The sequence below is a fragment of the Patagioenas fasciata genome, chromosome 13 (genome assembly GCF_037038585.1).
Source record: "Patagioenas fasciata isolate bPatFas1 chromosome 13, bPatFas1.hap1, whole genome shotgun sequence".
NCBI lineage: Eukaryota > Metazoa > Chordata > Aves > Columbiformes > Columbidae > Patagioenas > Patagioenas fasciata.
Genome location: NC_092532.1, coordinates 24575995 through 24592047, shown reverse-complemented (window position 1 = coordinate 24592047; position 16053 = coordinate 24575995). Strand labels below are relative to the sequence as shown.

Genomic DNA, 16053 nt, shown 5'->3' with positions numbered 1-16053 from the left:
CGGGGTGTGCGTTCTTAACTAAAACTGGTCGCCAGCTTCTCCGCAGAGGCACTGAATTTGCCTCTTTTTTTTTTTTTCCACGTGGGAAAAAAAAAAAAAAAAAAAAAAAAAAAAACACAAAAAACACACACAAAAAAAAGACAAAGGAATGATCTCTTCCAGGCCGTTTCTCTAAACCGTCAAGTCATTAGAAAATTGCACATGTCTTCTCCAAGCAGAATGAGCCTGTGATTCCATACAAAAGGAGGGCAAGGATCAGGTCAGCTTGTCAGAGACAGATAGGGACAGGGAGCAAGACAAGGTGACACAGAGAGAGGAAGAGAGAGGCAAAAGGGACGGAGAGGCAGGGCAAGGGGAAGGAGAGGCCAAAATGAGCGCTCCGCAGCCTCCCCTCGCTCGCCTCGACCCCCGTTTCCCCGTTAACTGCCGGTGCCCGCCCCGAGACACCACGGACGCGTTTGCCAGAGGCAGCTGTTCAAACGGGATTGAGTCGGTGCGCTCTGATTGGCTCCTTTTCACCCCAGCGCGCCGCCCTCCTATTGGATGCTCCTTCCCGCGCTCCGCGCCCAGGTGCCCGCCTCAGGGTCGGACCTGACTGAGGACTGCGCAATTTGGGCATGCGCAGTACTGAGGCCTCAACGCCCGCCCCTCTGGCAATCTGATTGGCTGCCTGCGCACATCAAATGCCATTCTCCCCGCCTATCAGCGCCCCGCCCCTCCAGCCCTCCCGAGCGATCTGATTGGCCCGCTCTGCATCCTCACTCGCCTTCTCGCCGCCCTGCCGGGACCCCCACGCCCTTTGCCCGCGCGGCTTCCAACAGCCGCCTTTAAAAGGAAACAACAAACCGCGCTCCTTTCCTTGACACTGAGGAAAGAAGCCGGATCGACAATGTTAGTGGTAGCAACATTTACATCTTTAAACGTTCTAAGGAGCCACCGAGGGAGGGATGTCGTTTTTACACAAATGGGGACGGACACTGACACAGATACCTGGCTGCGAGCCCTGCGGGGCGAACAGCGCCTCTGCCCCCTGGACGTGCGCTGCAGTACCCGAGTTTCGCCACAGGGCGGCAGCACTGAGGCGCGCTGCGGCACGGCATTGGGGCGCCCGGGTGCAGCACCGCGCTTTGCGCACAGGCTTTCCTTCCTTGTCCAATTTATACAATGGCCTCTGCTCACAAGATTTCATCAAGGTTGCTCTATTCACATTATCACCAGGTGGTTCCTCAATCTCTTTCCTGTGAGCTAAAATACACCCTAACGGGCTCTTTTTCAGAATACCGCTACTACGCCGTCCTCCCATTATGCGTCACACGGAACGACACGGCTCATCTTGTAACACATACGAGCAAATAACTATTAACACCTACAGCAGTACTCCACAGATAATACTCAAACCTACCCACGACACACCGCCCTCACAAGTTGTACTCCAAGTTTATCCCACCGTCTCCAAAACAAAACAATTCCGGTACCCAGCTCAAATCTCTCTAACACTCAGCACCGCAATTAGGACACTCTGCAACACAGATGGCCCCACAACGCTCACACTCCTCGCAAGTTAAAGCCACAGCAGCTCCTGCTGTAGTTTTTGGTGTTCAAGTGCATAGTCAGAACCAAGGCACATCCAAGAATTAAACCCAACTACGGTACACTTCACGGCTACATACAGAGCCAGCTTTGCACCACAACGGAGCACGGGAACAACCAACACCAAAAGCTGGCCGCACAAACAACTCCACAGCAACTACTGTATACCTCTAAGGTGCTCGCAACCCCGTCCACGCTATCCTGCCGAAATTCCGTACCACGACTTACGGACAGTTCGCGAGCACGTGACCGGTCCCAAATTTCAGAGAAGAAAGACTTCTCACCAGAGGTCCTCGTCCGTCCCCGCGGCGATCCGACCGAGACGAGGAGTCTCTCCAGAGACATCCCCGGGGTGCGCCAAGAGAGTCCTCGGCTCCACGGGCCCTGCGGCCGGACAGAGCGGGTCCTCCGGCTGGCTCACCGGCTGAAACGGGGAAAGAAACGGGACGGCAGAGTCAGCAGCACTGCTAAGCCACGTTCTTTATTTCATTTGACGATGTTAGTTATAATTGTTTAGTTTCTCGCTGACAATACATCTGTTAATTATTAGTCAAATATAAACTAAGCTCTCAGCTTCTAAACAACGTGTTACTTAATCTTCCATCTCCCTCTTGTCGTGCAGAAGGATCTAAAAGGTGAAAAATATCCCCTCATCGTGCAGGCGGTCAGAAAGCATTTACCTCATGTCAACTGGTTAATGACGGGTACACCTTCTACAACTTCATCGCAGTATACGTTAACTTGGCAGCTTCTCTTCAAAAGCGAGAAGAGAGAAAAGGGACAGGGCTCTGAAAAAACAAGGCAGAGATCAAAGCAGCGGCGGGGACAGAGGAAAAGAGGCCGGAAGAGCACCAGGAACAGGGCACAGAAAGAAACAAATCGGCGCGGCGGCAGCGGCGCAGAGACGGAGGAAAAAAACCCGGCACGGTCAACGGGACAGAGAGGAACGCGACCACGGGCAGGGAGCGGGACACGGGGACACGGCGAGGAACCACGGGACGCGGAGAGATACCAAAAAGTCGGCAAAAAAGACTCTCTAACGCTGTTCTGAAAGTGTTAAACGGCGGGCAATTTCAATACAGCGCACCGCACGCTCAGAGGATCGCCCCTGTAATTGAGCGTACATGTGATTCACGCTTCTTGGTATTCTTTACATACACCTATTGCATATTCATTTGCTTCTACCGCTTAGTTAGTGCATTAAACAGAAGTTCTTTCCATAACCCCACCCTTCGCTGGCAGTCCATCTCTGGTATGCCAGTGTCCATCAAGGGTCTCCAGCGGTCCCCGGTGCCCCTGCAGCCCGGTGCCCCCTGCCCCGGTGTCAGCTCCTCGACCTCATTTCTTGAGCACACCCGCTGTCATTTTGTGCTGCTACTCAAGTAGCTCCTTCTCCATTTAGTGGAACGTCCCATTTTCCCAGCCTGCGAGCCAAGGACATCCCGCTTTGCCCCACCTCCAGTCCCTACAGAGCTAGTGTTTCTCTGTTAGGTTTCTGTTCCGTTAGGCCTGCTCTTGCTGCCTTATGCCAAGGGCTTTCTAAAAGACTTTTGTTCCTGCTATCAACGGGGCTGGGGGGTCTGCTGAGCATCGGGCATTCACAGCTCCCCCTCAGAAACACAGAAATTCCAAATTAGAGTTCAGCCTCTGAAAAAAATAGAGCAGGAGAAAGCAGAGGAATTAGTCAGAAGAAGGGACAGGAGAGCAGCTGAGCTAACGGAGGATTCGAGGGAAACGGGCCACCTCAAAACACAAGGCATCCTCAAAAAACCAGAGCAACTGGAGCAACGCCAGACAGCATTAAGACAAACTGACACCGTTTAGGACACGCTCAGCATAAAAGCAAACACACCACCGGTGCAGGAAAGCATCTCGCCCCTTCCCCACAGCACCGCCACAGGACACAGCCCTGTGAGGCCACAGGATGGGCTCGTACTGAAACGGAGAAATAAGCTTGACAGCAGAGTAAATTACACCGTTAAGCAGGCAATGTTTCTTTCATCTGCACTGGGGAGCTCTGGGGGTCGTCCTCTGTAAGTGCTCCCACAACTGGATGCTCTTGCATTGCTTATAATCACACAGTTGCTACATATTAATTACAATTGTTTTAAATTTTAAACATACAATATATCCAGCAGTGCTTGGAACGAGTCCCCTGCCCCACGCTCCTCCTCGCCCCTACCCCGGCTCACCGCAAACGCTCCTCCAAGCCCAAAGGGCCCAAAAGGAGCCTGCAAAACAAGAAGGAAACGCTGAACCGAGTCACCACGCGACACTGGGCTCCTCAACTCCCACCGCCGCCTCACCTTCTCGGCTGCTGCTGGTCGGCGTGCGGCTTCGCTCCTCCGAGCTCGTCTGCGGCACCTGCAAAAACAAAGGCACCCGCTCGGACGCTGCCCGGAAGCACAGCCTGCCCGCGGACGGGCCCGCCTCCCCCTCCCTTACCTGGGCCGCTCGCCCGCCTGCCCGCCCTTGCTTTGGACTGCCACGCTGTTGACCACAAAGAGGTTCAGCTACCGCCCGTAAAACACAACCAAAGGACGCTCATACCTGCACCGGCAACACGGGACCTGAAACGAGCTGCCGCTTCGGCCCAGCGCTCATTGCTCACCTTGCCTGAGGAGCTGCGCTGCGGATACCCAGCTTTCCTCTTTACTTCACACCTATAAAATAGACAAACGACCAAAGTTACATAGAGACACACGGCGCGTCTTCCCTCTGACACCACGCACCAACTCACCTGCTGACGGCGCTCCGCTCGGCTCTTCCATGGCTCTTTCGTGCCAAGTTGTCCCTCTGCATCTGAAATCAAGTTATTCAACAAGTCACCCAGATGCTCATCTACAGCTTGACCATTCCACAGGTCTGCTTTCTATTCAGGAATCCCATCAGAAGTTCTAATTGAGTCCCTAAAACACTGGGGAATGGACTGTCCCGTCCCCTGCCCACGGCTACTCCTTCCCAGGTGACTGCACAGCCTTTGCCTACACAATTTAACACGTCCACAGATTAACCGTGGACTCCTACAGCTCAGTGCACCCACCCCAGACTCCAAACCTCCGGGCAGAGCAGCTCTCAGCCAACTGTGCACATGTGCAGACAGACGCTCCACAGCAGGTTATAGACAACACGACGGCAACGGCACCAAAAAACGCTCCACAACGACAAAGACACCGAAAGCAGACACGGCACTGATCAAAAACATACAGGGAGGCAGTGGTGAGGCGAGAAGCCTCTACTACAACCCCACAATAAAACGGAGCCGATCATCTCGGCCCCTTATGAGACGGCGGCACTGGCGCAAACACACAGAGACAGCGCAAACACAAGAAGCTGCTGCAAGAACTAATAACTTCTTCCCAGCATCTTGAAGTGCCAGTCCCTGAGACTGGATAGGTAGAGAGCAGAGCTGCCGACGCAGCCCTCAGCAACACCATAAAACACAACTGACCAGAGACATCCAAGGCACAAGAGCCGTCCACACTTTTGGCTGCTGATACAAGAAAACCAGCACCCAATTGGTAAGGCGAGGAGCCTCTATCACAATCCCAGAAAAAAAAGGAGCCAAACGTCATGGCCCCTTATCAGACTGTCCCGCCCCCTACCCCATTCCAGATGGCCGCACAACCTTTGCCTACACAATTTAACACGTCCACAGATCAACCGTGGACTCCTAGAGCTCAGTCCACCCAACGCAGACTCCAAATTTCCGGGCAGAGCAGCTCCAAGCCAAACGCACACATGTGCAGAAAAAGGTTCCACAGAACACTACAGACAACACGACGGCAACAGCACCAAACAACTCCAAACCAGAGACTGCATCTATGAAAAGAACCTGCAGGGAGGCAGGGGTGAGGCGAGGAGCCTCTACTGCAACCCCAGGAAAAAAAGGAAGCCGAACTTCACAGACCCTTATGAGACAGCAGCACTGGTGAGAGAGTGGTACTGGCAAAACCAAACAGAGATGGTGGCACACACAAGAAACTGCTGCAAAACTTAAAAACTTCAAGATGCTGGGAAGAAGCGCCAGTCCCTGAGACTGGATGAGTAGAGAGCAGAGCTGCCGATGCAGCCCAGAACTACACCATAAAACACAACTGACCAGAAGTGTCTAAAATACAAGGACTATCCACGCATTTGGCTGCCGATACAAAAAAAAAGCACACAATTGGCGCTACGCCAATCAGCACCGGCATTCCAGACCTCGGGATGCCACTTGAAATGCCTTTTGTGCCCCTGGAGCACAACGAGACCCCAGGATCATCTGGCAGGCGCAAGGCAGGCTTCCCGAACCAGATGACAACAGACCCAGGCTGAAGGTGCCCTGCCCCACACAAGCTGGCATCAGTTCCCTGGACCCCTTACCCTCCCAAAGGGGTCTGTTCCTGGACTGCCCTTTTCCGTCTGAGAAGTTTAAACCCACCCTGCAGTTCCCAGCCCCTTCCCAGCCCTCGTGCCTCCACTTAACTTTTAGAGGGCCAAGGGACCGAATCCATCTTCGATAAAGGAAAACACCACGTGTGCTAACAGGGATCTTCCTGCAGTTGTCACTTTCTCCATCACCACCTACAGTAAGGAAAGCAAGGACAGGCACACTATTGAGCACACAAATAATATTTATCGGTAGTAGCCTACGAGTAATCGCTCACCTTGGCTGAGTTCTGGGAGGTACATTTGAATGATCTACCGGGGGCCACTGCACACTGCAACGGTTCTGGAGACAAGACGCTCTTCCAGGAGAAGAGATTATATTAACAACTATTAATACAGCAATACAAACCGAAAAACAACACTCCATCTTCATCATAGTCAGGAATTTTGGGAAAATGCAAAGCACCTGGAAATGAATCAACAAATGAAACATAATGACAAACAACTTTTCTACTACAGCTATTGTCAAACCTTCTCTGTCCCTGAAGCTCTTACCTCAAACGGACACCTCCGCTTGTCCAAAGACATCTGCCCATGTAGCTTAAACGGCTCAAAAGCTGCTGACTGCTGAAGAAGCAGCAGAGAACCAGCACCAAAGCAGCCACAGAGCAGAACGAGCCCTCTGCCTGGCGACTGGGACTCAAATACCCAGAGCCCCGCCCACCCCCTTCCCACAATCCCCTGGGAAAGGGGAGGGGGTCAATCACCCCAGGCCCCCCCCAGGACCCTTATCAAATTACCTGGAATCTCACTGGAAGTGACAGCACCTGCACTTTATTGATGCTATTGCACCTGCAATGGGACTGAGTATGGATTTCAACTTAGATTTTCTAGGGAGCAGGAATCAGGAATTTTGCAAAAATGCAAAGCACCTGGAATTGAATCAATTAATGAAACATAGTTACAAACATACTTTCCACCACAGCTGCTACTAAACCTTTGCTGCCCCTGAATCTCTTAACTCAAAGAGACCCCTCCACTTCTCCAAAGACATCTGCCCACGTAGCTGAGGACCTGCAGCCTCAGTTACATGTGTCCCCCACCTGCTCCCCCAAACAATGGTCCACAAAAAGGAGCATGCCCAGAAGCTTGCCAAGGGTCCTGAGGTCACCCGATGGACCAGAGAAAGACCCCTGAATGCTGGACACGTAAGCGTTGGCAAAAGAAAGCGTGAATCTTTCAAGCCTGCGCAGTACGAGCCTGGTCTGCGAAATCAAGTTGGAGACTGACCTAAAACAATGGGAGCAAGGGGGGTTGAAGAAACATAAAAGATGAGACCAGAATGGACACCGTTGAAGGTCTTATCGCCAGAGGATCCCGAACCACGGCGTAGGACCGGCAGGACTCTACAGGACTGGAGACCAGAGGAACGCTTCTGGAACTGGACTGGTGATAAATGCAACCTCATTTCTCATATTTTCCTTTACTTTTCCCTGTTTCTTTCCCTTTTCTTTTCCTACTCTCTCTCTATATCACGTACCGCTTTACAGGCAAATTAATAAAATAACACTGCTTGATTGAATTATAACCCCTTGGCTTTTTGGTCACCTTAATTTTCCACTCTGAGATGAGGGTTAAAAAAGCATCACGAGTCCATCACCGAACAGACCGTGACACCATGGACTCCTAGAGCTCAGTGCACCCAGCCCTGACTCCACACCTCCGGGCAGAGCAGCTCCGAGCCAAATGCGCACACGCGCAGACAAACGCTCCACAGAACGTTAAGGACAACGCGACGGCAATGGCGCCAAAAACGCTCCGCAACGAAAACGACTCCGAGACCAGAGAGGCATCAATCAAAATAATCTACAGGGAGACACTGGTGAGGCGAGGAGCCTCTCCTACAACCCTAGAATACAAAGGAGCCAAAAACCTGCACCCTTTGCCCTCCCAAAGGGGACTGTTCCTGGACGGCCCTTTCCCCTATGAGAGCTTTAAACTCCCTCCCTGCAATTCCCAGCCCCTTCCCAGCCCTCGTGCCTCCACTTAGCTTTCAGAGGGCCAAGGGACTGAATTCATCCCCAACAGAGGAAAACACCACGTGAGCTCACAGGGATCTTCCTGCAGTTGCCGCTTTCCCCTTCACCACCCGCAATAAGAAAACACACACACAATAATGAGCACTCAGATGATGTTTATCAGTACTAGTCCACGAGGCATTGCTCACCTTGGCTGAGTTCCTGGAGGTACATTTGAATGATCTACCAGGGACCACCACACCGTGCAAAGGTTCTGCGGACAACACACTGTTCTGTGGGTGATCAGGGAGGCGATGAGCCACCCCATAGCCTGAAAGACACTCTGCCCTATGGCCCTGCTGCTTCCTTCAGAAATGGTAAAACTCCATCTGTAGATACAAGGTGCTCATCCTAACCCCTGCTAGATAACCTGAGCATCAGTCCTAGGAGGAAAGATTATATCAGCAACTATTAATACAGCAATACAAACCAAAAAAGTACGCTCCGTCTTCATAGCAGTCAAGAATTTTGGGAAAACGCAAAGCACCAGGCATTGATTCAATAAATGAAACATAGTTACAAACATACCTTCTACTATAGCTGCTGCTGAACCTTTGCTGCTCCTGAAGATCTTACGTCAAACAGGCACCTCCACTTCGCCAAACACATCGGCCTATGTACCTTAAACAGCTCAACAGCTGCCGACTGTTGAAGGAGTAGCAAACAACCAGCACCCAAGCAGTCCTGGAGCAGAATGAGCTCCCCGCTCAGGGGCTGGGGCTCAACTACTCTGAGCCCCACCCACCCCCTTCCCACAATCCCCTGAGAAAGGGGAGGGCGTCAATCACCCCAGGGCCCATCTACCACCCTTATCAAATCACCTGGGCCCTCACTGGAAATGACAGCACCTGCACTCCTGTCAGGCTCTGTCAGACACTGTCGGTTTTTATCAAGCCCTGTCGAGACCTCTTGGGGTGTGTCAGACTCTGTCAGGCTTTGGTGGGCTCTGTAGGGCTCTGTCGAGAGCTGTTGGGCTCTGCTGAGCCCTGTCAAGATTTCTCAGGCTCTGTTGAGACCCCCAGGGCTCTGTCATACATATCAAGGTTCTATCAGGAACTGACAAGATTTGTCAGGCCCTGACGGGTCCTGTTGGCCTCTGTCAAGCTTTGTCAGGCTCTGTGAGGATCCGTCAAACTCTCTCGGGCTCTGTCAGGCTTTGTCAGGCAGTGTCGAGACCTGTTGGGCTCTTTTGGGCTTTCTGGAGCTTTGTCAGTCCCTGTCATGCCCTGTCAGGGAGCCCACGAATGGGGGTTGAAGGGTGGGTCAAGGGGGAGGAGCCCAGCAGGGAGGGCAGGGTGCTTAGAAAGGAGGTGGGGCCTGGTTGGGACACACCCCTCCAGGGAGGCACATTGGGGGGACCGAGGTTGGGGGAGGGTGGAGTTGGCAGTGGCCCCGCCCACATCTTCAGCCCCAGCCTCAACCCCAAACCCCACCCCCAAATCATTCACTGGAAACAGAACCACACGCTTACGGTTTTTTTACATTGTTTAATTTTATTGGGTGAGAATTGGCCCCAAAAGCAGTTTAAAAATCCCCCAACATGGCCCCAGGTGAGCCAAGTCAGGATGGCAGCAGCACAGTGCTGCCCTTTTCCAAGATGGCAACCATGGGTAACCAGAGTCATGAGTCCCACCACCCACCTCGGGCCCCACCCCAAAATGGCCACACTACACAGGCTCTGCCCACCTCAGCCCCACCCTCCCAGCACAGGCTTGGCAGCCATGACAGCCATAGCCCCACCTACCAGCAGAGACGCAGCAGCCAAGGTGTCCATGCCCATCAGGGTTGCCATCTTGTTCCCATTGGCAGCGAGGGCACAGGGCAAGGCACGGTGCAGGGCCACAGGGGCAGCCAATTGGAGCAGCTGATACAGCCAGGAGCTGCCACCAGAGCACGGCCCGGAGAAACAGCCCCTGCGGCAGTGCCAGCATGGGCACCAGCCTCGCCCCCCAGTCATCTCAGATTCCAAGCAGGGCGGAGCCCAGCAGCCATGGTGTCCTCATTGTCTCCGTTGTGTGCAGGGCCCCACACAGCATCGCAACCCAGGACATCTGGTGGGGTGAAGGGACCCATAAATATGGATCTATGGGCAGAATGCAGAAACTGTGGGGTGCTAAATATTAATGCAGCAGAGTGCTGGAACTATACAGTGCTGCAGAGCAGTGCTGTGGATGTATAGGGTAGACCAGATGTGTGGGGTGCTGTGGGGCACTGCTGTGGGTCTATGCGGCAGGGTGCAGGAGCTCTGCTGTGGGGCATTGCTGGCCTATAGGCAAGTGTGAAGCAGCTATGGTGTTTTCTGGGACAGTGCTGTTGATCTATAGGGCAGAGGAGCCATGGGGTGCTGTGGGGTTACACTGTGGGTCTATAGGGCAGAGTGAACAAGATACGGGGTGCTGTGGAACAGCACTGTGCATCTATGGGGCAGAGCAGAGACACAGGGTGCTGTGGAGCAGTGTTATCCATTTATGGGGCAGAATAAAATCAGCTACGGGGTGGTGTGTCTGTATAGGGCAAATTAGAGCGGCTACAGGGTACTGTGGATCTACAGGGTAGAGGTGCTATGGGGTGCTGTGGGTCAGTGTGTGGGTCACTCACCTGCAGGGGTTCAGCCTCTTCAGGGGTGTTTCACCCCACAACAGCCCCATTGACCCCATAGCCCCCCTGACCCCCACAGCCACCCTGTAGACCCTTGTGACCCACCCATAGTAGGCAGTGCAGGCGTGGTCGGGGGGGGAAGGGTGGTCAGGTGGACAGAGGTGTGGGGTGCTGTGGGGCAGCACTTTGCACCTATGGGGCAGAATGCAGCACCTAAAGGCTGCTATGGGGCAGCTCTCTGGGTCTAAGGGGCAGAGTAGAGTCCTATGGGGTCCTGTGAGGCAGCACTGTGGGTCTATGGAGCAGACTCAGTATGGGGTGCTGTGAGGCACTGCTATGGATGTATGGGGCAAAGCACAGCAGCTATTTGGTGCTGTGGGGCAGTACTGGGCATCTATAGGGCAGAGTGGAAGACATATGAGGTACTCTGGGGAACTGCTGTGGATGTACGGGGCAGAGTACAGGAGCTATATGGTGCTGTGGGGCAGTACTGGGCATCTATGGGGCAGAGTACAAGAGCAATGGAGTGTTGTGGGGCAGCACTGTGGCTCTATGGGGCAGAATGGAGCAGCTGTGGGGTGCTGGGCACTTCTGTGGATCTATGGGGCAGAGCAGAGGATGTTTGGGGTGCTGTGAGGCAGTGTTGTGGGTCTATGGGGCAGAGTGTATGAGCTATGGGGCATTGTGGGGCAGTACTGTGGGTCTATAGGGCAGAGTACAGGAGCTATAGGGTTCTGTAGGGCAGCACTCTGCATCCATGGGGCAGACTGAAGACAAATCAGGTACTCTGTGGCACTGCTGTAGATGTATGGGGCAGAGTGGAGAAGCTATGGGGTGCTGTGGGATAGCAAGCACGAGCTATAGGGTGCTGTGAGGCAGTGCTGTGGATCTATAGGGCAGAGTGGAGGTGCTATGGGGTGCTGTGGATCAGTGTGTGGGTCACTCACCTGCAGGGGGTTCAGCTTCTTCTGAGGTGTTTCACCCCACAACAGCCCCATTGCCCCCACAGCACCCCTGACACCCACACCACCCCACAGACCCTTGTGATCCCCTCCGCTTCCCTACCATGTTGTGCAGTGGAGGCGCGGTCAGCAGGAGCGCGGGGGGGCGGAGCGGGGGGGGGGCGGGGAACGGAGTCAGCCGGAGGGGGGGGGGGGGGGGGCGTGGTCAGCCGGAGCGGGGCGGGGAGGGCGCGGTCAGCCGGAGCGGGGCGGGGAGGGCGCGGTCAGCCGGAGCGGGGCGGGGAGGGGCGCGGTCAGCCGGAGCGGGGCGGGGAGGGGCGCGGTCAGCCGGAGCGGGGCGGGGAGGGGCGCGGTCAGCCGGAGCGGGGCGGGGAGGGGCGCGGTCAGCCGGAGCGGGGCGGGGAGGGGCGCGGTCAGCCGGAGCGGGGCGGGGAGGGGCGCGGTCAGCCGGAGCGGGGCGGGGAGGGGCGCGGTCAGCCGGAGCGGGGCGGGGAGGGGCGCGGTCAGCCGGAGCGGGGCGGGGAGGGGCGCGGTCAGCCGGAGCGGGGAGCGGCCAGGCTGCCTTCACTGTTCTCTGAGCAGGAGCTGCAGGAGGAAAGGGAAGGAAAGGGCCGTTATTTGTGTCACAGTCCTGTCAAACAGCCTCAAATCCCCCCGCTTCAATCTTAACTTAGTGGGCAAATTATTTGCCAAAAAATGGATCTTAAAAGCTTCCTTGACAACAAATAATCCTAAAAACAGCCCCAAAATCAAGTAAATTGAATTTGAGACCAAACAGCCTTAAAAATCTCAAAAACCCACCCAAATATGGTCCCTCACATCTTTATATAATAAGATATATATGTAAAAATAGATTAGATACATTACATAGTAATTATATATATTAATATAGATATAAATATTATATAATGAATATAATTATTATTTTATTATGTCATATATTAAATATTAATTACATTAAGTAATATCAATGAATATTAGTTGATTAGTTCATTATATCAGATTATATATTATATATATTTCTACTATTCATCAAATAATATCATTTATATTAGTATATTACTATATTGATTTTATATATTTAATATTAATGTTATTTAATAAATAAATTAAATTGAAATATATTAAATTAAATTAAAGAATTTAAATGTAAATTAAACTAAATTAAAAAATAAAAATAAATTTTAAAATACAATGTAAACAATTAAGTGGGTTTAGGGAGGCGGCGACCAATCAGCACCTTCCTCTCCTCAGAAGCAGCGACCAATCATCAACTTTCTCTCCTCGGAGACAGCCGCGCGGGGCGCAGTCAGTGGAGGCTTTCCCGCCAGACGGCACCGGCCAATCAGCGAGCGCCTCCTCGGCCCCCTCAGCGTGAGGGGAGAACGGGAGGGGGAGACAAAACGGCGGCGGGTTAAAAAAGCCGAATTTGTTCCCGCTTAAATATTAATTCAGTAAATTATCCATAAATAGATTTTAAAAGCTTTTTTGGGGGTGCACATCAGCACCAGATCTGGGACCCCCAGCTCCGGACACGTTCAGTAAAGTGAATTCAGCCCCAAAACCCCTCAAAAAGCAACGAAATGCCCCTCCCGACTTTAAATACAATAATTTACACACTTATCTCAACAACTATTTAAATTGTTTCCACAATTAATAATTTAAACAATTAAGCGGCTTTAGGAGCCTCAGAACCGCCTAAAATGCTAAAAAAAAAAAAGAAAAAAAAAAACGAACTCAAAATCTCAGAAACCCCCGTTTCAATGTAATAGTTTAAATTAACAAGTGGTTAAAGGAAAAAGCCGCAATTGGACTCCCCAGATCGCCCCCCGGGCTTCAAATATTAATCCACTGTATAAATTCTTATCAATAAGCAGATTCAAAAACCTTTGAAGTCGCAAATCGGCTCCTCAAACTTCAACCGCGTTAAATAAACTTTTTAAAAGCCGATTTAGACCCAAACGGCCCCAAAACGGCTCCTCCCCCCCCCGGATCCGCACTGAACGCGCTCAGCGCCCTCGGGAGTCAAACACAGCGATTTGACATTAATAAATCAACAATTACATTGTAGGAGCCTCAACCCGCCCGAGATGTTCCAAATAAAACCTCTAAACATAATAATTTCAATAAATACGGGCTCTAAAAAAACACTGATTTGGACTCAAAATCCCAGGGAAAAGCCCCAGATCCCCCGAGGTTTAAACTTTAATTCTCCTGACATACCGTCAATAAACGGATTTTAAAGGCGCCTTTTGGCACAAATCGGCACCCAGAAAAAAAAAAATACCTAAAAAAACCTTTTACAAGCCGAATTCGATCCAAACCAGCCCCGATTACTGAGAAAATCCCCGGACCGGCTCCTCCCGCTTTAAACACGATTTAAACCGCTAAAGCGGCTGCGGGAGCCTTCATCCCCCCCACCCCCCGTCACAAACCCGCGGCTTTAGAACCCCCAGCCCAGCACAGCCCGCGGTCCCTCATGAACCCGCCGAGCCCCGGTTAACACCGCAAGGTAACGACCGCCCCAGCCCGCCAGCTCACTGATTCCGGCCGCCGTTCCCGCCGCTCCCGGGGTCCCACGGCGAATGGTGGGGGGAAGGGGGGGGGGGGGGCGGGGTTACTCAGCTCGTTCGTCAGCGCTGAGGAGGTCGAGTAGCCGCTGACGCATCCACCTTTCTGGTCCTGCGAGAGCTCTGCGGCGCCCTATTTATCGCCTTGTAGTCCCGCCCGGTCCTGCCCCCCGCCCGCCCTCCGGCCAATGGGCGAACCGCCCGCCTCAGCCGCGCTGCCCAATCAGCGCTTCGTTCCTGTGGGCGAACGTCGGCGGGAAAACGGTGACCAATCAGCGCCTTTTCTACCTCAGCTGCGCTAGCGAATCAGCGCCTGACACTGGGAGGTCGAATTTCGGCGGGAAAGTAGTGACCAATCAGTGCCTTCCTCTCCCAGCTATACGGTGAGCAATCAGCGCCTTTCTCCCACCCCCTCGGAGAACCCCGCGTAGGGATGAGCCAATGGGCGACTTCTGAGGCTGACACCGTTAGCCAATCAGCGAGCGCCTCCTCCCTCCCTCAGTATAAAATAGCGAATGTGACAGGAAAGGGGAAACAAGATGGCGGAAGATGAGGCGTCATGACGGCAGCGATTGAGGAGGAAGGGGGGGAGTCGGGGCTGGGCAAAAAAAGCGGCTGCTCCTTCGGCAGCGGCAACGATCGGGCGATGTGGGGGGCGGAAAAGCGGCGGCTCCTCAGGCAGCGGCAGCAGCGATCGGGGGATGTGGGGGGCGGGAAAGCGGCGGCTCCTCAGGCAGCGGCAGCAGCCATCGGGGGATGTGGGGGGCGGAAAAGCGGCGGCTCCTCAGGCAGCGGCAGCAGCCATCGGGGGATGTGGGGAGCGGAAAAGCGGCGGCTCCTCGGGCCGCGGCCAGGACGTGGCTTCACGGGCACCGGGGGCGCGAGACCGCGCGGTGCGGGGCGGGTACGGAACCGGGGACTCCGGGGGTCCCGCAGCGGCTGCCATGGTGCGGTATGGGGCAGCTGTGGCCGTACCTGTGGGCACTTAAGTGGTTGCTGTAGGGGCTCGTGAGAGACACGTCTGGGGCTCTTAGGGGGCAGGTACAGGGCTGCTATAGCGGTACCTGTACGGCAACCATAGGGTTGCTGTGGGGTTACTTAGGGGTCACGTATTGCGGGGCGGGGGGGGGGGGGGGGGGGTGTGTGTGTGCAACTCACAGTGGCCCCACCTACGGGGGTGGGGTCAATGCTGAGGGGCGGGAACTGGGACGACACGCCCACGGCGAGGCCGCCTTGGAAAAGAGCGCAGGGGGTGGAGCCTCCGTGTGTCACGCCCCCTAGGAGGAGCCTGTTGGGCTGGGGTCAGCATGGGACACTCCCGAAGGGGGCGTGGCTTAGGAAGGGAGGGGTGGAGCTGAGGTAGGGGTGGGCTCCGTATACCACGTGCTCTGAGGGGGCGTGGTTTAGCGGGGATGAGGTTGGGGGCGGACCTGGGGGCGGGGCGTCGCTGCACCTTGCTGCTGGGGGTGGGTGCGACAGAAGGGGAGGGGTCTGTAAGGGCACAGACTGCAGGGGCGGAGCTTGGACAGGGTGGAGTTGGGGTGTGGTTTTCTCAGACCACGCCCTTGGAGGGAGAAGCCAGACTGGACAACACACTGAAACATTAAAATTAACTGTTGGTAATCAGATGGAGGTTGCTGTCTTTTTATTTTAACTCAAAGGTAATTAATACCCATCATGTTTTCACACAACCCCAAAAAAGCTGTAGTTAAATTTAGACACTCATAACACTGTTTTCTAATCTTATTTTACATCTCAATATCTTCTCATGTTCTGTTGGGAATCATTACTGCCTGGGAACTTTTTAATACCTCCATTTATAAACAGCCACTATCTAGTGGTTCCTTTTTACTTCTCATTGGAAAAAAAAAAAGTGTAACATTT

General features: G+C 53.6%; 2 long non-coding RNA genes across 2 annotated transcripts; both read right to left on the bottom strand.

Annotated features, from left to right (window-relative positions):
• Window positions 1–9506: 9506 nt before the first annotated feature.
• On the bottom strand, window positions 9507–11781 carry LOC139829047 (uncharacterized). The gene is made up of 2 exons (XR_011741267.1): window positions 11703–11781; window positions 9507–10090 (listed from the first exon to the last, which is right to left on the bottom strand). It is a non-coding gene; the product is annotated as an uncharacterized lncRNA (long non-coding RNA).
• Window positions 11782–11807: 26 nt separating this feature from the next.
• Window positions 11808–14263, bottom strand: LOC136107536 (uncharacterized). Its single transcript, XR_010652295.2, has 3 exons — window positions 14141–14263; window positions 12840–12967; window positions 11808–12184 (listed from the first exon to the last, which is right to left on the bottom strand). It is a non-coding gene; the product is annotated as an uncharacterized lncRNA (long non-coding RNA).
• Window positions 14264–16053: the final 1790 nt, after the last annotated feature.